Here is a 24,285-nt window from a genome sequence, read left to right as displayed (position 1 = left end):
TCAATGGATACTTATAGAATGAAAGATACTTGAGATTTTAGCGCAGTGTGACAGTACAAATACTTCTACCATGTTAATTACCGTTTAATTTGTACATCGCGTGGACTGATTAACAATACAGACCGAATACACATTGTATATGGTTTTACTAGGCTACAGGATTTTTAACTAACTCAACTGGCGCATGCTCAAAGGGGTTAGTCGCCGCTGAGCGGCGACTAACCCCTTTAGGCATGCGCCAACTAACCCCATAAAATTTTCATCTAACCCCTGCCAATACAAGCAACCTTGTTTACACAAATAAATAAACAAACACAACAATAAACAAACAAACAAATAAATTAAAAAGAAAAAAACAATATTACAAGAAATAAGATAAATTATTTATAGAGAGATAAGCAAAATCTTTACCCCAATACTGTATTAGACACAAAATGCAGAGAATTAAGGCAACATTTTTTTTCTTCTGAGCTACAAGTACATGTAAGGAGACTTAGTTGCTTATTTTTTTCAATTCTTTATATTCCGAATGAAATAATTATTCCGAGTTAAAATAATACCCTGTTCTACGTAAAACTTTGATCACCCATTGCGGCTCCACCCGACCCCCAGGGGTCATGATTTGAACAAACTTGAATCTACACTACCTGAGGATGCTTCCATGTAAATATGACCAATCATGGCTTTGCTGTTCTTGAGAAGAAGATTTTTAAATATTTTTACTATATATTCCTATGTAAAACTTTGATCACCTATTGTGGCCCCACCCGACCCCCGGGGGTCATGATCTGAACAAAATTAAATGTACACTATCTGAGGATGCTTCCATGTAAATATGACCATTCATGGCTTTGCTGTTCTTGAGAAGAAGATTTTTAAAGATTTTTCCTATATATTCCTATGTAAAACTTTGATCGCCCATTGTGGCCCCACCCGACCCCCGGGGGTCATGATTTGAACAAACTTGAATCTACACTACCTGAGGATGCTTCCACATAAGTTTCATATTCTCAAGCACAGTGGTTCTTGAGAAGAAGATTTTTTAATGATGCCATTAATTTTTCACATATTCATAATTATCTCCCCCCTTGGAAGAAGGGGTGGCCCTTCATTTGAACAAAATTGAATCCCCTTTACCAAAGGATACTTTGTGGCAAGTTTGGTTGAAATTGGCCCAGTGGTTCTGGAGAAGAAGTCAAAAATGTGAAAAGTTTACAGACGGATGGACAGATGGACTACAGACAAAATGTGATCAGAAAAGCTCACTTGAGCCTTCGGCTCAGGTGAGCTAAAAAGCATTTGTATGCTCCCAGTTCATATCAATGAGATCTTTAAAATCCAAGATCCAACGAGATTTTATGACCAAGAGGCTTCAAAAATGGCTATCAAAGCAAGCAATCAACACCAGATTTGTAGAAAAGCAGTAGATTTTTGATGGTGTTGCTAAAATGCGGAATGGAAAACGGATCGGAAAGTGGAACGAAAAACGAAAAATATTTATTTCAAGCATATATAAATCAGACAGGAACCAGTATTCTTTACGTGTACATAAATTTGCACATTCGAAATTTAGCGCAATCGAGGGGTGTGGAGTTGTTGGCGTAATCATGAATTAGCACTACACATGTCCATGCCGTGTATTGTATTAGTAAATGATTTCTTAGCAGTATTCATGAATTAGCACATCGTTGTCTGCGCCAAAGCCGCTAAAATATGAAGCCCGCTTTTTTAAGTACACATACAGTAGTTTATGTCTCATTTTAAAAAATAACATAACAATGTAATTTATCCATGCCCCCCCCCCCCCCCAAGAACTACATACGGTGGTCAATGAAATACATACTAATTAGACACACAGCCCAAGTATCTATCTGATACTCATTCATCACTTGTCCAAATCTAATTTTTAAAACTTATTCACCAAAGACAAAACTCTCTTTTTTATCATTTATTATGAAACGGGCAATGGTGTTTTAAAACGTAAGGAAAGAATATAGGACATGCTTATTAAAACTACAGGCATGTGCAGATCTAGAGTTCAGACCCCCTGAAATTTGTTATTACGTGTACATTGTAAAGTAAATATTTATTAAGAAAAATGACCTCCCCCCCCCCCCCCCAAAAAATCACGGACCCCTGTGAAGTTGATGGGAAACGTACACATTATCCCACCCACCCGAAAAAATATCCAGAATCCGCGCTATCCACTGTCAGGCACTTGAAGCGAAGACAACGTAGGCTACATCTATGCATCATCCCCCCTCCCTACCAAATAATATATAAATTACAAGAGTGCATTTTCTGGAAAATGTGTGATTTCTCCATCATAGCAATTTTAATGTTATTCTGTGCATTCGGTCAGTGTTGTTTTCCAGTTTTACAATTTGGCCAAATATGGGAGATGGGGGTGGGTGGGGGATGCAGAGTTGTACGATATCATGGTTATTCACGCTTTAGTTGCCTGTGCATCGAAAATTATGCTGTGTTCACACATATAAATATCGAATACTGGCTATTCATGTTGATCAGAGTGGTCTTTTATAAAGTTAATTCACTCATATCTCACCACAACGTTTTATATATACCACTTGTATATATTTTATGTTTTCCGTACCCTATGCTTTGCTTTTGTACTGGAAACTTCATATGAGAATACCGGTATACATGAAGAGATCAACTCATTCTTGATAATCAAGGTTAAATATGAACAACATATATAATTTATATCGTTTTTGGTATAATTTGTATTTTTCAAGGGCTTTAAACTGATCTCATATTTTCCATTCCATTCCGCTTTCCGTTCCATTTTCCGTTCCGCGTTTTAGCAACACCCAATTTTTGACTAAAAGCGGTTGGCGGGAGAGGGAGAAAAAAGCGGTAGACTTCCATCTAAAGCAACAGAGTTAACATGTATGCAATGAGAGTCACATTTATTTGCTCTCTGCATGTTATATAATAGAGAGATACCACTAATGTATTATATATTTATGAATGAACACGTTATATAATCTGTTCTAAAACTGGTTTAAACATAGGTAATCAAAGATTATGAAGCTCACCGAGACGAATGTTATCTATAAGTAAAGCAAATTTCACATAATATTTTTTATTTCTAGATAGGGTACATCCCAAGATCAATATCCATGCAAGTTTGGTTTAAGTAGGACTTGTAGTTACTTGGAAATAGACCTGCTCAAAAAACTTTTAACCTGTTAAGTAATCAAATAATTGTGGTCAGTTCCAACATCTAAAGCAAGTCTGGACATTTCATCCTTAGATGCACCATCTATGCAAGTTTAATCATAACAGGCCATAATATTATATGGCTTCCCTAAAAAAATTACCCTGGTCACTCATCTGTAAAATGTAGGTCAGATTCAGAATCCAAAGCAAACCGGGAAGTTTCCATCCCTAGATACATCATTCATGCTAATTTGGTTAAAATATGGCTAAAATTAACTCATGTAGAAAATCTAGGTCAGATCCAGCATCTGAAGCAGGTTGGTTAGTGTACATCCCTAGATGCATCATACATGAAAGTTTGGTCCAGGTAGAGCTTACATATACTTGGGAACAGGAATGCTCCCAAATCTAAACCTGGTCTCACATGTGGAAATCTAGCTCAGATCCAGCATCCAAAGCAAGTGTGGTAGTGTCCACCCCTGGATGCATCATCCATGCAAGTTTGATCAAGGTAGGGCTTATAGTTACCTGGGAACTGACCTGCTACAAAAAGTTTAACCTGGTCACTCATTTGGAAAATCTAGGTCAGATCCAGCATCCAAAGCAAGTGTGGTAGTGTCCATCCCTTGATGCATCATACATGCAAGTTTGGTCCAGGTAGGACTTATAGTTACTTGGGAATGGACCTGCTCCAAAAACTTTAACCTGGTCACTCATCTGGAAAATCTAGGTCAGATCCAGCATCCGAAGCAAGTGTGGTAGTTTTCATCCCTAGATGCACCATACATGCAAGTTTGGTCCAGGTAGGGCTTAAAGTTACCTTGGAATGGGACTTGCTCCTAAAACTTTAACCGGGACGTCGATGCTAACGCCGACACTGATGCAGGGGGTATAGCATAAGCTCATCTCAACTTCGTCGAGGTGAGCTAAAAGTGATAAAACTTTAATGCCTAATATGATATTTTCTTTTTAGAAAATTTAAAATCTATAGATTAAAATATAACTTACTAAGTTTCTGGCTTTGTAGACCACTGCTGTTGCTCCACGACCGAGTACGTCCCCTGTATTCCAGCGATACGACTCTGAGCTCTGCCAGATATGTGCTGTGGTGGCCATCTACATCTGAGCAATGAAATTTATTAAACTATCTTTATTAACCATGTGGCAAATTTTAGAACATATTTTAATTTTCCTCTGAACAAACTTACGAATTTCATACACAAATACTGCAAACTAGAAATATGTCCATAGGACATGAATGCCTCATTCAGGATTCATAAGACATGCAACATAAAAATTTGTATTAGTGTATGAAGTTTGATGAAAATATCTAAGTTTCTTTAAAACTGAGTTTAATACACAAAAAATAGTAAAGTTAAAAGTCATTGTAAGGTCAGGGTAAAAAAATGGACAGAGTTGATAAATTCTCACGAAATAATGCACCAGTGCATAAACAAATTTGAGAAACATGAGGTCAAGGTCAAAAATGTTGAAGAAGTTGAGCAGCTCTCCTCAGTATCTATCAGCATATATGTTTGAAAAGAATATCTTGATTTGTTTCTTTGAAACTTAGATAAACAAAAATTTGAGGAAAGTGAGGTCAAGGTCAAATGAATGGCTAAGGTTAAAAAAAATGTTGATGCCATTGAATAGCTCTCATCAATATGTATAAGCATATAAAGTTTGAGGAAATCATCTTGAGTACTTTCTTTGACAATTAGCTATACATAAATTTAAAGTCACCATCAAAAGGAAAGGTTTTTAACAGTTTACATATTTTTAAATTTTAAGTCTGTTGGATGGGATGTTAAATGGTGCCCCGTGTCAAGGGTTTCAACCCCCTTGGCACATAAAAGATCGTTTTTCTGGTTTTTGAAAAAGAGTAAGCTCACTGGGGGCTGCCAAAGAAACCAAAAACCTTTCAAAAACAGGTCAAATAATCTTAATTTTCTGCCGAAATATGGATGAAATATTGCCAACTCGGCTTTAAACAATAAACAATCAATCAAAAGTCAAGGTCAAAAAATGTTAATGCAGTTGAATAGCTCTCACCAATATGGATGTATCGGCAAATAAGGTTTTATGAAAATATCTTGTTAGTTTATTTATCAATAAATTAAGTTTATTTTTATTAAACATGTTAAAACTCAATAAAAACAATTTTAGGATAAGTGAGGTCAAGGTCAATGGAAAGACCAAGGTCAAAAAATGATGATGCAGTTGAATAGTGCAGATTAACTTGTATAAGCAGAAAAGGTTTGTTAAAAATATCTTGAAAAGTTTCTTTGAAATTGGGGCAAACACAAATTTAAGAAGAGCTCAAGTTCAAATGAAAGGTCAAGGTAAAAAAAAATGATGTACCTGAATAGCTTTCATCAATATGTATCAGCATATGAAGTTTGATAACTATATCTTGAACAGGGTGTCATGATTTGAACAATTTGGAATTTACACTATCTGAGGATTCTTCCATACAACTTAAAGCTTTCTGGACCCGTGGTTCTTGAGAAGATTTTTTAATGACCCAACTCTACACTTGTTTTAGTCTTTTCATGATTATGTCCCTTTGGAAGGACTTGCTCTTCATTTTAAAAATTTAAAATTCCCTTTATGGGTGAATTAAAAAAAAATGACCAAACGCATATTTATCAACCCACACTAAAAATACATTCAATGAAAATAGATTTCTATGTCTCAGCATATGTCTTTAGATAGTGTCTAAATACCTGCCAAATATCTCGTTGATATCTCAATTAACAAAAAAGTTATGCCCAAAAATGATGCTAAAATTGTCAGGAGTGCAACACCTTTTTGTGACATTTTGAAATTTCAATATTTTTTGGAGATCTGTGAAATAAAAAAATAATGCTTCATGTTGAAAATAGACTTTCCTGATAATATTCAAAGTATTGAGCTTTAAATGTGGACTGTCATAACTTTTGTTTACTCAAGTTGTGGACATGGCTGATGTTTAAAAAAATGTTACACCATGTCAGGAGTGCAACAGAAACCAGAAGTCTCTGACGATACTGTAGCTCTACTGGTTGTATTTATAAAGGAAGATAAAAGCAGCACTTTGACTTGAAACATTGCAACAGCAATAAACAGAATAATGATCCTTGGTTCAGTCTCTTTTGTGGCAAGATCTATTATTATATCAGACTAAAACTGTAGGAGGAGTAGCCTTTTAAAACAATTTTACAGAAATTTTGATTTAAGGGGATGAAGGACACATGGTCACATGACTTTGTTAAACTACGTCACAGTCTCCATTCATATAAGTGCAAAACGTGTAAAGCATCAGTTCTTGTATAAATTTTTGACAATTTTTTTCTTTAATAACCATCTTATATTAAAAAAATAAAAAGTTTAACATTCTTGTAAACATTAACAAATTATGAAAAAAGATTGATCCACTCCTCTGTTTCTTTAAACTGCGCGTCCAACAAGTCGGTGACGTCATATACGATCTGCTAGTACAGCAAGATCATACTCAGTGAATACAAGGGCGGTATTATTATGTAAAAACAGGTCACAATCAGTATATGATGAAGTCTTTTGAGAAACTGGGAACACAAAAATTATTTTTGCATGGCTGATGACGGAAATCTATATAGGTATATCTTATTTTGCTTATTTAGCTTACGTGTGACGTCATAGTTGGTTTTTCCCGTACTCGAGAAATGTAAACATGACAAGTTTTTGTCCTGCTTATGTCTCTTTAACGATGTTCTGTGCAATATTGAGGTCAGCTTCACCATTCGAAATTTTTACAGTTAATCAATAATTTGAAGGACTTGCATTTCAACGTAAATTTAAGAATATTGAATGATAAGATTTTTTGTAAATTACGTTTTTTGTTGTTTAAGTTGTCTTAAAAAGTTCGTAATTTTCCCTATCCAGATGCAGTGTGATAGATGAAACTTGCCTTTTCAAATTTTAAACCCAATTCATACTCTGAAATATTTTAAAAGATACATGTTCACTTACATATTTTTTATATAATGCTTTAAAATTCCCATTATGGACAGAGTAATGAGCCCGGAAACATGGATAATTAAAACTCCACTTAGATACTGTAGGGCATAATATTTGTCAATCAATATCTCTAAAATAAGGTAAGAAACCTAATGATATAACTGCTTTAAGATATGTGGGACATACTTAATAAGAAATATACAAAATATAAAAAAAATTGAATGACAAGTATTTTTTCAGATAAAGGTCCTTCTTCCCCTTAAGTAACCATGGCAACATCATTCAACAAAATCAAAAAACAATAACACCAATTATGTATCTCTGTAGTCTACTTGTATGCCACATTATACTGAAATCAGACAAAAAGTGTAGGAGGAGTAGCGTTTTGAAAGTATTTCAAGAAAATTTCTACTTTTAGTAACCATGGCAACACCGTTCATTGAAATTCAAAACTGGTACAGAGAATTATGTATCTTAGTGTAGTCTAATTGTGTGCTAAGTTATACTAAAATTAGACCAAAACTGTAGGAGGAGTAGCATTTTGAAGGTATTTCAAGGAAATTTCTATTTTTAGTAACCATGGCAACACAGTTCATCGAAATCCGAAACTGGTACAGAGAATAATGTATCTTAGTGTAGTTTACTTGTGAGCTAAGTAATACTAAAATCAGACCAAAATTGTAGGGGTAGCATTTTGAAGGTATTTCAAGGAAATTTCTATTTTTAGTAACCATGGGAACAATGTACATCGAAATCAAAAAAATCAATATAAAGAATTATGTATCTTAGTGTAGTCCACTTGTTTGCCAAGTTATACTGAAATCAGACCAAAACTGTAAGAGGAGTAGCATTTTGAAAGTATTTCACAGAAATTTCTATTTTTAGTAACCATGGCAACACCGTTCATTGAAATCAAAAACCGATACACAGAATTATGTATCTTATTATAGTCTACTTGTGTGCCAAGTAATATTGAAATCAGATAAAAACTGTAGGAGGAGTAGTATTTTGAAAGTATTTCACAGAAATTTCTATTTTTAGTAACCATGGCAACACCGTTCATTGAAATCAAAAACCGATACACAGAATTATGTATCTTAGTGTAGTCTACTTGTGTGCCAAGTTATACTGAAATCAGACCAAAACTGTAGGAGGAGTAGCATTTTGAAAAATTGTTTACAGACTGACGGACAGACAGACAGACAGACAGACGGACGGATGACGGACACCTTACTATCGCATAAGCTCTTCTGGTCTCTGACCAGTAGAGCTAAAAATGTAGTGTTGCCAAAAAAACATCAATTGTAAAATTCTCATAGAAAATTAAGACAAAAAAGAATTTTGGAAGTGTAAAATAATAACTGACATACATTTTAAAACTTAAAAATGTTATATAAATCAAATGCAGCATTAATGAGAGTCAAGTATATGTGCATACCAAAAATGTCAGGAGTGCAACATTTGATGTTTTGCTCCCAAGCATGAAAAAACTATTATCATTATATGATTTTCTGATTTTTATTTTGGAAAATAAAGACACTAAGAACATTTTTACCAAATAGATTTATCAATTACAGGATCTGTCTGTGCTTCAGATCCATATTTCTATGGTCAGGAGTGCAACACATCTTTTTAAAGATTCAAGTTGTGTGAAGAAAAGACTTCTATTCATGCTTAGAAATATTCATTAATTAATAATGATCTTTTTGTATAATTTAATGCTAAATTATTGAAAGTTTTATTATTAAAATCCTTCCTTTTTCAATTTTATCAATTCAGATGTGTTTTTATTTTTTTTGTGATTTTTTTAATGAACGTTAAAAATAAACACACTAAAACATTGTCATAAAATTCAAGTAATTCCTCCTCAATTTCACTGAAACAACAGAACAAGTTCTTATGTAATTTTCACTTCACAATTCTACTTTAAAGGCCCCAATGCTTTTGGTCAGGAGTGCAACAAATATGTTAGAATTATAAATCATCCAATAAGAATAAAAATAAAGAAAAAATAATGAGTAGAATTTTTCTGGTGGGTTACTGTGTTTGTCTTCTAAAGGAAAATATGCTTTAAAATATATTTTATCTTCTAAATATACATTTAAGCTAGTTTTATTGGCATAAAATAGGGTATAATTCCAGATAAAATGTGAATTTTAAATACTTTCATCTGTTTAATTATGAAGTATTGGACTATAAGTACAATTTCATTACCACTTGATGTTGCCAACACTTTATGAATTTTTGTGTTCTGTGGTTTTAATTTTAAACTTTACTGCAGTCAGGAGTGCAACAAAACTGGTTCATAAGTACCGATGCTTTTTAACTATCTTTACTAAAAAATAAGTTGAAAAAAAATGCTTGATACTATTTGATGTTCAAAACACTATGTCTATCAACAAATTACAGAAATTTTACAGTCAATTCAGGGAATAGTTTTCATCATTTCACAAATATTTTAAATACAATTACACTTTGCAAATAATCATGTTTTAAGGTCTTCAAAATATGAAACACCTACTGTAAACAATGAAAAATATCAACATGACAAATTGATTTACAAAGTAAGAATGGGTTATTGTGTGTTATAATTTTTAAAACAATGTTAAATAAAATACATATCAGATGTCAGGAGTGCAACACAATAATGTAACATAGGGTCACTTCAAAATCTAGTATTTTTTGTAAGAGAACTCGTATATAACAATTCTTTTTTGGCCTAGATTTAAAGAATTGACTTGAACAGACAAAAAAGTGAACTTTGGGGAATTTTATTGCTTCATATTTTTTTCATATTAAAACTTTTCAAACCAGAATTGAAAAAATAATGTAAAATAACAATCAAAAAGCCAATTTTTTGTCACATGTACAAGAGAAGATACTCATTCAAGGTCTAGATTTAATCATTTATACCCCTTTTACCATTTTGAAGCATAAAAAACTATAATTTCTTGTGATTATGTATTTTAGAAAGTCTTTCAAGGTGTAATGATATTTTCTTTTTTCAAAAGAAATTTTACTAATAAAAATTCTGAAACTTTTTAATCCAATTGTCTATTCCATTGCCACTTCAGGATTTTAAACTAGAATGCATTTGCAATATGATGATATGAGTGAAAAATATGTTATAAGTACATGTACAGTGCAGGGAACTAATTTTGTTACATAAACCAGCATCAGCATAAGCATTAGTAGCATCAGGATCGAGCTAGCATCAGCATCAGCATTTAAAAAAACAGCATTACCAGGATCAGCATCAGCAAGCAAAGGATGAAACCAGCATTGACCTACATAAAATCAGCATTATCCTACTAGCATCAGAAAATCAATGAGTTTTAATTCAGTAAAAAATTAAAAAAAGAAGGAAAGAATATTGGTTAAAGTATTCACATTATTGATACATAGTGAGATATTATGATCAAATAATTGTAAAAGGCACTTTTATTGCTTTAAACGGCAATGCTGAAATTCATTATCTACTTCCGGTAGCATGATGCTACTTCCGGTAGCATTGACCTAATTATAAAACAGCATCAGGATAAGGATTACTAGCATTAAATCAGCAAGCAAAGGAAGTATTCAAATCAGCAAGCAAAGGAAGCATTCAAATCAGCATTGATTCTGTAACAAAATTAGTTCCCTGCACTGTAGTTGAATTTTGCCAAAAAAATTCAGTTTGGTGGTCTTTTTTTTTTAATTCACCCATATCCAGAGATGTTTTGAATAAACTTTGGTTACAATTGGCATAGTGGTTCTTAAGAAGAAGTTGAAAATGTGAAAAGTTTACATTAATTTTAAAGACAGATGAACGATGTCAGACAATGGGTGATAAGAAAAGTTTACTTGAGCTAAAAACTCCCCAATTGAAAAATAAATTTTGAATTTGGTGCAAAGAATATCAGAAGAAATTTTACTTTTTGCTGATTTGTTAAAATTTATAAGGAAAATATACTGTTACAGTACTATATTGTGCCTAAATGTGAACTCATTTTAAAGTGTAATAGGTAATTATCTTCAAAATATGATTGTGCATAACAAACGTCCACAAGTGGAGTAGCATCCCCCCCCCTCCTCAAACTCAAACTAGCCATCAGCTCCATGCACCTTGTTTTCCTTTGGCTTCAAATTATTGCCTAAAATTTCAATTTTAAGTAGCTATGCCCCTGGAATATCTATCAAATATCTATATGATGCATACAATGTGTTCTATCCATGTCTGTATTTGTCACTCTTGCTTTCAGCATCACCCCTATCTAGCAGACTGTGAAAGGGGAGCAGATTGCATAAGACTTTTTTTTGCCAGGTACAGCCTTTTATGGCCCAAATATGGGATCCTCCTTGAGATAGTAGATGGAAGATGGGTACTCTAGATCTACAATCCCAAACAAAATCACATGGTCTCTGAGGAGACTAGGTCCCTAGATGCATCAAGTATGCATGGCCCACCCTCGGTGGACATACCCTGATGCCAGCTAGGGGTTAAATAGATGGTCAGATGAGGATTACCCATTGTATGATACCCAAGGGTGATCTCGTCTTTTACTCATTACCCTTGGGCATATTGGCCGAAATATTGTCGTAATATATGCTAAGAACTACGCACGCTAACTCGCGATTCCCGTCTACATTTTACACCCATTTAATTCAATACTAAGGGCAATTTAACGGTAAAATCTTTGTTGAATGCAAAGAACAGTTCAATGGTGATTGACTGATAATTTTAATGCCAGTGTTAAATAGTTAATTACCCCTGATTCCAGCTCTTAACATATTAAAGCATCAACACACTTTAAAATATTCTTGGATATGAATAAATGTTCCTTAGATCTTTTCTTATGTTTTACGCATATAAAATTAAACATATATTATTAATGAAATACAATGTTTTAGTTGTAAAAACCCTTCGAAATTGGTGAAAAAAATAAGCATTTTTGTAGTTCTTTGACTGATAATTTTATTATTACCCCCCGTGAAACACAAAAAGCTTTGGTATGAATTTGTGATGACGGTCCATATCACCTGTAAAAAGGAATTTTTGTTTCATTTCACGGGGGGAGGAAAGATGTTTTAAAAATATTTTCTGTTTTCCGTTGTTTTCTATAGTGAAAAACACAAGTTTTGCCCAAATTATAGAGCTATCTCTCTTTGTTTTCCCAAAGAAGTAATGTTTTAGGAAAATTCATATAAATATCTATATAAAAATGAAAAATCATTCAAATGTGCTAACTTTTGAAAATTGACTTGGAGGTAGATGGGAGAACAGTACTATCGTTCGCAGTTCTTTGTTGAATATAGACAACCAATCAGAAAATTGGAACTCTTAAATTTTGAAAATACATTTATTATTATGCTTAATATCTTGAGGCTCATTAAAAGATGCAAATTTTGATTTAAAACGATTAAGGATAAATTTTTATTCACAAGAACTTAATTTTCGCACAATTACACGAGACAGTGTGTTTGGGAAAATTTCATTCTCGCATATAATAGTATTCCTTTAGATTATATAGCGCAATAACCACAATTCATGAAAATTTTGTCTTGTTAATAAAGAGTCAATCTTGCGAAAATAAGGTGTCGCAAAAATTTAATCCACAGACACAGTATATGGGAGTACCTTTCTCAAACTGTGAAATGCACCGGGTGAGTGGACTTATTTGTAAGTTGTCTTATGGAAAAGTTTTTGTCATTGTCGAGCATACATGTAACGTAAACTTAAATGTGTTGATTTGCCATTGCGACTCTATGGAGCAGCCAATCAAATGACCCCTGCATATTAATTACATATGACGATTTTTTCGGCAAGTTTGCTCACGGGTGATGAGTAAAAGATGAGATCACCCGTGGATATCCTATGATGAGGATCACCAGTCCAGTAAGGCAACTTGTCTACAAAAGGAAAACTTCCAACAACACTTGCACAGATGGACTTCGTTAACTGGATTGTGATCATTTAAGGGAGAAACCATGACAAAAAAACCAACCCTCCAAGTAGGAGGTTGAATTTTAGGCTAATCACCCAGCAGTTAAAAGATTGGCATATCAGAAACCAGATAAACAGCAAATCCAATCAATGCTGAGGTTGCTGTGTCCTTCTAAAATGAAATGACAGCTAAAAACAAGAGGCCCATGGGCCACATTGCTCACCTGAGCACTTTGGCTAGGAAAAAGCAGAAATCAGTTCAGTACGGGGATCGACATTAACGGTTGTCCGATTGCCTGGGACAAGTAAATTCTCAGTTCAGGCAAGTGAATCTTACGACGTACATGTGCGATCGGACAAGTGAATTTGTACATACTTACAAATAAAAACGTACATATTTATTTACTTTACATTAATTTATATAAAAAAAAACCCATTAGAATGAAGACTTGATTTCTGCCAGGTACTTGACTGACATTGTTTTTGCATTCGGAATTCCTTGTGAGCATTTCTGGATTATACCCTTCATTTGAAATCGGGTTCGTTATTCCGTTTTTTCCCTGGTAAATATGCTGTTTATACTTAGCAACTTCCTTCAGCGTTGTTTCACAGTTATCTCAGAAAATTACGATTCACAAAAGAATCCTACCGAAAATAATTTTTAAAATATGAATGTTATTAAAACGCAAGGTTATTGCTATTTGGCAGTGTGTGTTAACAGGTTAAATTTACAAGGACAGTGGTATACAATCATGTACAAACGCATCATAGAAATTTTTTTCAGGTACCTCACCTTGCCAAATTGACAGTAGTGTATTTGGTTAATTTTTTCTATAGTCATAATATTTACAGTAATAAAATAAATTTCTTCTGAAGTTCTTTCCTTATTTTGGGCAACCAAGTTTTGGGTTCGGACAAGTCAAAGTTTGAGATCATTTGCCCGAAGGGCAATTAAATCTGAAAGTTAATGTCTATCCCTGCAGTAATGAAAAGTTTAAATATAAAAGTGGTTCAGGGGGAGGGGTTTGATTTGAATGAACTTGAATCTACACCACCTAAGGATGCTTCTGATTTAATATGACTAACAATGGCTTTACTGTTCTTAAGAAGAGCATTGAATCATTATTTTTTGAAAGATGTAGTCTCATAACTGCAACGGTGTGTGCAAACAAATTGAGTAACGCACGTTAGCAAAATTATGAAAATTTGTTTGCTATGAGACTATATCTTTCAAAAAATAATGATTTAATGCTTATATTTACACTTTTTACTCCTTGCCATGACTGCAAATATGATTTTTATTTCAAAATCTCTGTATTATCCTTCGGGTAATTACAATTAATGGAAGAGCCATTGGAATAGCTTCTTTTAAAAGTGAGCGTGAATTTTGATTTTCGCTTGTGACCTCACACTTCCACAGCATTCAACGTTTGTGATGTCAAAATAAAATGGATACTTTAACCTTTTGACCCCCTAGTGTCCCAGTTATGGTGTTTTGAATGTCGTCACTTTCTATGTCTTATAAAGTCTGTAATTTAATTGTAATTTCATTGAAGAAAAAGTCAAAGTAATTGTAAGTTAATTAATTACTTTTTAAAGTTATTAACCCCCATCTCTGCTCTTCACACAATTGTATTGTTTATGGATTATTTGAGATCGATCACCGATTGTTATATCTTTACCGTTTACATTTAGAGCAATTGTACAATTTTCTGCTACACTGCAGGTATATTTTAATTAGTTTGACTAAATAAAGGCCCTCAGGGAACAAAAAGAAAGTACATCGTAAATACTGATAGTAAATACTGATATTTAAGGAATGAATTTAATAGCTATAACCTGAGTCGGGACAGTTTACGCTTTATAAACCGCAATTATATATGCATTACAATATACGCATACAAAAGAAAGAAAGAGTTGCATGATCATGATGATATTGGAGGCATTCTAACTTTATACATAATATATGGAAAAACTTCATTGCACTTTTAATAAACATGAGGCGGGAAACCAACGAAAAAACACTTGCATATTATCATTAACCTTGCAACTCGATGGTATACCTGCCTACCTGCCTGTTAAGCTAGTTGTTTTTGCATTTTTATATAAAAGCTTTCAGCACACTGCAGAGGTGAATCTGCACAGTTATATCAGAAAAAAATGTAAACATAAACAGTGGTGGCCTTAGTCGTCGCTCTAAAAATAGAAGACTTCGCGGTAGCCTTCCAATTCGTCACCCGCATAATTAGACCCGAAGACAGTTGTAACTACGTGATATTGATGTTTATAAAATGAAGAATGGTGAAGCAGAAGAATTATTAGACACTCAAACAATTCTATGTTATTGAGTATTTTCCTGAAAAATCCTGAAAATAAGTGTTTGTCCATGCGGACTTTATCCACGTTCATCTCTTACATTATATATACTCTTCAGAGAAGTGGACAGGCCTACATCCACTTTTTTTTTTGCTTGTTAAGAAATTTTTTTGGGTTAATTTTTTTTTATTTTTGACTGAGATGGACCGCCTCCCCTGGAAAAAATTCCTGGATCCGCGCCTGAAATATTATTCAAAGGACAAAATCCTCATCTAATAAAAAAAAATAAATTAATAAGCAACAGCAGAATCTTATTTGGAATTAAATGTTGAATCAACGAGATCAACGAGATCAGTGTGCATTAAATGGATTAAAGAAGTGTGAGGATTTCCGATTAACAAGGGCAAGGATGTGCCAGGGGGACCTGGCTTCAAAACAAAGGCCCGCGAAGTTGCGATCAGTTGTTACTAAAGACCATAAACTGAGAAAAGATTTCAGTAAAAATTTTCAAATTAATGTAAACTTTTGAAATAATTTTGATTAATCAAACAAAATTTTCAATGTGTGTTTACATGTTTGAATACACATACAGGTCTGCAAGTTTTTAAACACGTTATGTGAAATAAATATCTAGATACTCAAGTTAAATTTTAACTTAAGGGACCCGACTGGGGTTTTATTGTGTGAAAACTACTATAGAGAAACTCTTTAATTTTATAACATATGTTCCTTACATTGACCTCAGTATACATGCTAAGTTTAGTGAAAATTTATTTTTTAGGGACCATCTCAAAATACAGGTACATTTACTAGAGGATAATAAGAAAATACTATTTTTTCGCACTTCGGAGCAAATTATAAAATTGCTACTATAGACTTTTTGCTCATATAATATTATTCGAACTTCGGTTATTAAAATCGGCGCCAAAAACATTTCGACATCTATCTACCCATCATTTGAAAAATCGTTTAAAATATCAGTTATTTAAAAACCTAATTAGATTTTTTAACCTGAGATTTCCTAAATTTATTAATTTTTAAAAAAAAATTGTAAAAATAGCTGCTTTAAAAGAGTAAATGCGCTTTATTTTACTATGCTGCGCGAAGTGTTGCGCAATGAAAACCCCAATTGCAGCTGATCCTTGCCGCAGAGTACAGCATAACCAGGACAGGGAACCAGGCTCTGCAATAAGGTATTACTTTTTAAATAAAGTCAAACAGCTGTCATATACCCTAAAGGAATATATCCTGGTGTTATGTTAGCTTTTCGATCAATTAATATAAATTTAAGTGTTTTACTGTGGGCCTAATTTATAAAAATAAATCAATTTTCAATATCTATGTGTTGTCAATGATTTTGAGAATTATATACTGAAACGCAACTACAAATATTTGAATTTTTTATCTAATGATTTTCAAAAATGAATACACTAACGTAAAACTTGATTTGAAAACATCAGAGATAGTTAAAACACCCCCAACCCGGCCATTCAATTACAGCGTGCAAGTCTGCCATGCACAACAGTTGCAGCTTGATTTCTACGATGCAATAGGATAATCAATCTCGAGATCTGAGCGACAGAAATATTCTTTGCGATTTATTAATGCCTGTTTTTCAGATGATGAGGTCGAATTTTCTCTAGCCAAGCGCAGTGTAGTAACCCTTGGACTTCCGGTCCAAGGACAGTCATTCATGCTAATGATACGTAAGAGCCTGTTGAGGCGTGATGTAGGTCATATTTGCATCTACAACTCTCCATCACCTTTATTTTGAGATTTCCCAGCTAGAGCAATGGAAATGCATACTTAAGTCATTTTCAGGAAGCCTTGGCGTCGCTTACGGAAAGGAAAGGGGATTTTTTTTCGGAACATTGCTGCATTGCTTATGATGAACAGATACAAATCCTGAAAAACCCATATTATTGTCAAATGTTTTGTTAAACATGCAATTTTTGATTTCTGTTAAGCAGACTCAAACTTAACTTCCGGTAATTGTATGAAAATCATTCAACCGTTAAATTACCGATATTTACAAAGTTGAAGATGTCCTTACTTTTTAGATACAAAATTATATCCTATATGTAATATTTCCCCCTAAAATGTGATGTTGCGTTTCTTTTGCGTTTCAGTATAATTATCAGTTAATGAAACCATCTTCTTATCCGATCCCGATGCAATTAAAGAGAAAATAGTGCATCGCAATTTGCTAAAGTTATCACTCTCTGTTCTCTACTCCTTGACAAAAATACCCTTTTATGAATATGAAAAATAATTATTTAATGCTGATTTACTTGTGATGAATTGATTGAGCGAGGGTAGCGTGAAATAGGGGAAAAGAGGGGGGAGCAAGACAAAGAAAAAAGGAAAGAGGGCGAAAACAGGCCCGTAGAACGCGGGGGGGGGGGGGGCAGCCCCCTCCCCTCACTTTTTTCTGAGTACAGTAATATTTTGCTATAGTAATTTTTCCTTTAGATGCAGCCCCCCCCCCCCCACACACACACTTTTTGATGATGTAAGGTCGAGAACTGGCAAATTGCATAATTGGGACAGTAAATTACCTTTTTTTTTATTTTGCTTGTCAGATAATTTTGGGAAGTTGCCCCCACCCCACTCACACTTTTGGTCAGTTTAGGTTTGTTTGTTTGTTGTTGTTGTTGTTTTTTATTTATTCTCTTGTCAAAATTTTCTTTTGCTTGTTTTTTTGTTTGTTTTGTTTTTTTTTTCTTGTCGTAATTTTTTTACGGATGTTGCCCCCCTCCCCTCCACTTTTGAAACCATTGCTACTGGCATAGAAAGGAGGAGGAAAAAGAGTTTTCTCGTGGCTTTATATCAGATAATTATACAAACGATCCCATAGTAATTTGATTTTTAAACAATATTTATTTCCAGAAGGAAAGGGAATGGACAGCAGATAATAGATGCATACGTTTTTTGTACCTAAACGACCCTGTCCAGAAGCACGTTATATTTCTCGAAGGTTTTTAATTTGCTGCACACAATATTTTAGATGTGTGCCACGTTAAGATTGAATAAAAGCTTTTGATTTGAATTAATTATATAATACGCATAAAAAAAATTTTTTTCAAGGTTATTCAAGCTTTCCTTAAAATAGAATATGATTGGTTTTCCATTTTATAACAGTTAAAATAATCCTAGCATTGATAAAGAATAATATTTTGCATAACAAAAATTTAATTTCGTGAAACTTCATTTAACTACTATTGTATTTGTAGAAGGCCATATTATAAATGTATTTATATATATAATGTCGGTCAATTTTGTAAGAGTTTAGTATTTTTTTTAGAACGTATAATATACATGTATCTATACATCACAGGGACCAGTGACATACTTTGGGTACTACTAAACAGAGAACTCTAGATTTACGGGCTAGAGAACTCTAAAGAACCCTAGAGAACCCTAATGATTTTTAATTATTTATTGTTTGTAAATGAAATATTTATGTTTTAAATAACCAATATATCATACAAAAACAAAAGAAAATTTTAAAAAAGAATATTATACCAGGTGTTAAGCTTATTTTCAATGGAATACTAATGTATGAAGACTTCATCATACTTTGTGTTATTTTAATTATTTTTTCAAATAAGTTTACGCCAGAGTTAATGACAAAGAGTTCTATATAACTTAAAAAATAAAATTAAATAAAAAATAATGTGAAAAAGAATTGTAAAATTATGTGGTAAAATTATTATTTCATATTAAGGTATTCAATGTATAACGACCACATTTTGTACCTAATAAATGAATGGTCTGATATTTTTAATCAAGTTAGCATTTTGAAGGTGTTAACAAATAAAAGTACTCCACCAAAGGAAATTACAAAATATTTATTATTGTCCAATTAATTGCACCCTGAATTTTACATTGAAGTCTATGGACAGTGCATGTTTTATTTAGATATAGTAAAAAGTAATTTGAAATTCATACAAATCTCTTGGTGAAAATATGCAAAAACTATTTCTTTATCAAAAAATGAAATAAAATAAATCATCTACCACAGATATTTTGACAAAAATAAAATTTTCTTCTTTTCATCAAGGATAGATAACTCTAGAAAAATGTTTAAGGTGCAAAATGGTCGGCTTCTAATATGTTATCAGTCATGTGAATTTGGTTCATTTTACTTTCATTATTATCTAGCAATACATATTTAACTAGTTTAAAATGATTCAAAGTTGTTCAATATTCATTCATTATACATTGAATACCTTAACAACGTATTTGAAATTCAGTCGGGATCGGGATGACAAAAAATATTACACTAATCTATGTTGTTACGTTTTCATCTTTTTTCGAGGGAAAATATCCATAAAAAATTCATTTTATTGATTTTATAGATAGAATATGATTTAAAAAGTAAAAATAAACTCAATTATGCATAAAATTTATTTTAATTGACCAAATAAACCTTGAGTTCTCTAGGGTTCTCTGGAGTTCTCTAGGGTTCTCTGTTTAGTAGGACCGACATACTTTGCTTGATTTTAACGTTGATTGTTACAGATAGTTTTAAATTCTCTGAGTTCTAAAACTATTAAATGGAACATATGTATACAAAAAAGGATTCCTTTTTGTATAATATAGTGATTACGAAAAATCAAACATAGTATACGTTACCGGTCCCTGTGCTACAGTATACATGTAGGTATCAGGTTCGTTCGCCCCATCTACCTGTTCGCATGAGTCCGTTCGCGCACGGTCCATTCGCCATTATTCTTGTTCGCCCTATATCTCGTTCGCTATATATCTCGTTCGCCCTAATCTATATACAGTATATAGTAAATATTAACATTTGTTGTGATTAATTTTATTCAATATTTTACGACTTGGTGTTTATTTCTTCAAATTTGCTACAGTATTTTTTTATTTACCATAATCTTAATTAAACAATTCAAATTTGATATTAATGCTTTTTACATGCTTAATTGGTTTAATTATACTTAATAATGTCACTGTAATTTAGGGGATCATATCCGTGTTTTTTTTTTAACAATCTGCGATATGTTTTGAAAACAATTAAAGGACGGAGACATGTATATATCTCTTTCTCTGAACTTGTGTTTAATCCTGATGACCTTTGATACAAGCTAGGTAAGGACAAGATATAATATATATCTCTCCCTCTTCCTCTCGTATCATTATGTATGAATCGACAAAGTGTAAATTAGAATTTCAAACAATAAAAAAGGCATCACAACGAGAAAACTTCACCTCAACCAACCTTTGTTTTACAGAACACGCGTACGTACCACTTAACAACACGCAGAGATAAGAAATGAACAAATCCAAAAAAGGAATGAACATTTTCTTCCAAATTATATTTATTCCAAAATAACACAAAACTAAGGAACAATAATTCTAGTTCACATATGGGCATTCATTATGAACACGTGCAACTTCCGTTTTGCTGTCAAGAATGAATATATTCTATCTCAATCTTTCACAGTCTAAAGCGAGTCATTCTGATACATACTAGTACTCGATCCGTTCACTCACCGAATAACTCAAGTTACGAAAGAGACAGAATGTCCCGAGGCATTTCATTATATCTCCTAGAGCTGTTTTCACGTGGCAATTTTTTTTCTAAAAATAAAAATCAGATTTTCCAAAGTAGACCTACCGTTGCCCAGGAACAATCGGAACTCCTCGGATGTCTCGCGAACTTAGACTGGCCTTGCCTGTCTGATATACAGACAGGTGATCAGTAATGTAAAGAGCCCTCTGTTGGCTGCGCTCATTGGCTGAAATATAAACTCTCGCTGAGGTAGAATTTAAATATCTCGGGGAAACGATATGGGATGATTATCGGTACCTCGAGTTTTCATTGCCTACAAAAATTGCAGTGGCAAAAATAAATTGTGAAAGATATTCTACATTAAATTTTCTGGAGCCTTTACAAGGAAAGAATATTAAAAGTGCTTTCAACAATCTGTATTTGCATACTATACAAATATTCCCTTTTTCAGATTTTTGTTTCACAGGAGTGTGAAAAATTTCATATTACGTACAAGACATTTACTTCGCTGAATTATATCTAATTCTAAATTCTTAGGCGTAATGCTGCTTATATATCTAATTCTAAATTCTTAGGCGTAATGCTGCTTATAAATTGGGACATTAACAGATAGCAAGCTCCTACAGGCCCGTAGGAAGCAATTTCAGTTTGGGGGGGGGGGGGGGGGGGCACAGCCATACATTTTTCAGTTGACAGTTGAGGGGGCACTACCAAAAATTTCCTGACAAGCAAAAAAAAAGGTCATCAGACGTTTTTATTAGTATCTATGTTTACTATATTAATCTATATATCGGCAAAATTATTGGGGGCACGCCCCCCGTGCCCCCCCCCCCGGTTCCTACGGCCATGTCCTATATCGCATTACATGACCTACATGAATTGGATAAAATCGAACTGCAACAACTAGTTTTGTTTATTGACGTATTTAACGCATGAAACATAAATCCGTTTAACTGTTCAAAGCTGGCCCACTGAGTCAGCAGATTGCCTTATTGTGTGATTATTCCCCATGCTGTATCATAGAGCAGCGGCAATATATGGCGCATAGATCAAGCCAGGAATTCCTGGCTTACTTAAACAATAAAATGCTTTCTTTGGTTGTTAGTACGGGAATTAATGTCGCAGCTGTTGCAGAAAAAATACAAAACCCGCGTAAGCGGGTTATGTGAATTTTTTCTGCAACAGCTGCAACGTTAATTCCCGTACTAGCAAACAAAGAAAGACATTTTATTGTTTATATTTATATCTTTTAAAATAAACATTCAAAGTAAATTAAATATGTTAAATATTGTATTATTGATGTGTATGTCATTGTATGCATAATTGATGGAACAGCCGTTGCTTTAGAAATCTATGCAGGTGGCTTGCTTAGTGTTGTTTATGGACTGCTTAACGGCAATTTAAGGTTTTAATAAGAATTAAATGAAATAATATTCAGTGGATGTAAATATATGGCGGTAGGCACCGGGCAATGTCTGTGGTAGCCTGGTCCCTGTCCCTGTTATGCTTCGTATACTCCTCGACACTGCCTTGGCAAGGATGAGCCAGGGAACCAGGCTATTCCTGTGGTTTGACACTCGGAGCTCCTTTGGTACGTGGCTCGTGCCACGCATAGACTGGCTTGCCTGTCTGTTATGCGCGATATACAGAAGGTGACGAGTAATGTAAAGAGCCCTCTGTTGACCGCGCTCATTGGCTGATAAAAACTCTCGCATACGTAGAAATTAAATGTGTCGGGGAAACCAAAACAGATCACAGAGTGCAGAGATATCGGCCGTTATATCGTTACCTTAAATTAAAGCTGCATTGGAAAAAAATAAACCGTGAGGGATGTTTTGAAACAATCATAAAAGTATTGACACTAGTTATAATTTGCTTTTGATGCAATCAATCTAACACGGTCACAATACTTTCCACATACAATACTTCAGATTTTGTTTAACACAAGTGTTAACATTTCACCAGGGACCTATATACTATATACTTAGCATAGGCCTATAGGTCCCTGATTTCACTCACACATTTCGCTTCGCCTGGAGGTATTTTAATTAGCTTGCGAAGCTCCTATCACATTACATACCATACATAACTTGGATAAAAGAAAACTGCAACATTTGTTAATTGAAACTGTCACATTTTAAACATTCATCGGTTTAGGATGACTCACTGACTCAGCAGATAGCCGCGGCTTATCCATCCTCGCAAGCCAGGGGCCCTGAGTCAACACGTTGCCGTCCAACGGCAACGTGTTGACTCAGGACCCCTGGCTTGCGAGGATGCGGCTTATCAGTTTATTGTGATTATTTCCCATGCCAGGGCGTAGAGCAGCGGCGATAGATGGCGCATCAATCAAGCCAGGAATTCCTGGCTTAGATGGCGGTAGTCACCTGTCTCTTTCGAACGATAGAGACAGGCAATACCAGTCTAGTGCCACGCACACACTAGTTTTTAAAAAGTATGACAGTATAAGTATTGAAAACGGAATATGCTAAACGTAGAGATTTTCAAAAATTATCAACGTCTGCCAAGACTTTTATGATTTCTTTTTAAAACATCTACGGTTTATTTATAGGTGCTATCACCTATTCGTACGGAAGCCGGTTGGTGCCAGGTAGAAAAAATATTTTATCTGGCGGCCTCCAGATAAGTTTCTGGCAGCCGCCAGTTTTTTATGTGGCGGCCGCCAGATGAATGTCTTTTCAATTTATTTAATCTGAGTCGGGAGAGGGCAAACGAATACATGTTTTATTTTAAAGATGGCCTTACTATTGTTAATTATAGTTTACTATATTATCAAAGATTTAACTATAGTAAATCAAAGTATTTTTTATGGGTTTCAAATTGTTATATTTTATGTTTTTCAATTTATACATGCAATTTTTTTTTAATTTAAAATGGAACTACCGTGGTATTACTTGTATATTCACATATTATTTCCAAATTTTACATTATAATAATATTATATATTTTAAGCTTTGAAACTCAAAAACAGTTCTAGAGTAAAGATTCATAGTAAATCAAAGTATCAAAGTATTTATAATAATAGTTAACTATAGTAAATTTTTGTTAGGGGTAGCCCTCTAAAACGAACAGGAAAAAATTTCAGATAAATTATTTCACTGTCACTCATCGATCTTATAAAGGTAAATCAAATTGGAGTTATTTATGATAAGTAAAAACAAGGTCATCTATTTTTTCTCAGACCCCTAGCAACGTTTTTCAATCCAAAGTAGAGGAAACAAACTCCACTAAAATAACCAAAAAACAAAATGTGTTTGTGAAACACTGATGCCCCTGTATGTAACTTATGGCAAAGGTTAAACTTTCTCAAATGCAAATCTAATATGTT

At 33.6% G+C, this 24,285-nt stretch overlaps 1 pseudogene; it reads right to left on the bottom strand.

Annotated features, from left to right (window-relative positions):
• LOC133203662 (serine/threonine-protein kinase TBK1-like) overlaps positions 1-4,305 on the bottom strand; it is a 63,838-nt pseudogene extending 59,533 nt beyond the window's left edge.
• Between the last annotated feature and the right edge of the window lie 19,980 nt (positions 4,306-24,285).

The sequence above is a fragment of the Saccostrea echinata genome, unplaced genomic scaffold, assembly GCF_033153115.1.
Source record: "Saccostrea echinata isolate AGI-Se365-2 ecotype Australia unplaced genomic scaffold, CSIRO_AGI_Sech_v1 ptg000051l, whole genome shotgun sequence".
Lineage (NCBI taxonomy): Eukaryota > Metazoa > Mollusca > Bivalvia > Ostreida > Ostreidae > Saccostrea > Saccostrea echinata.
Note: the sequence above shows the minus strand (reverse complement) of the source record. Positions and strands in the feature narration are given on the sequence as shown.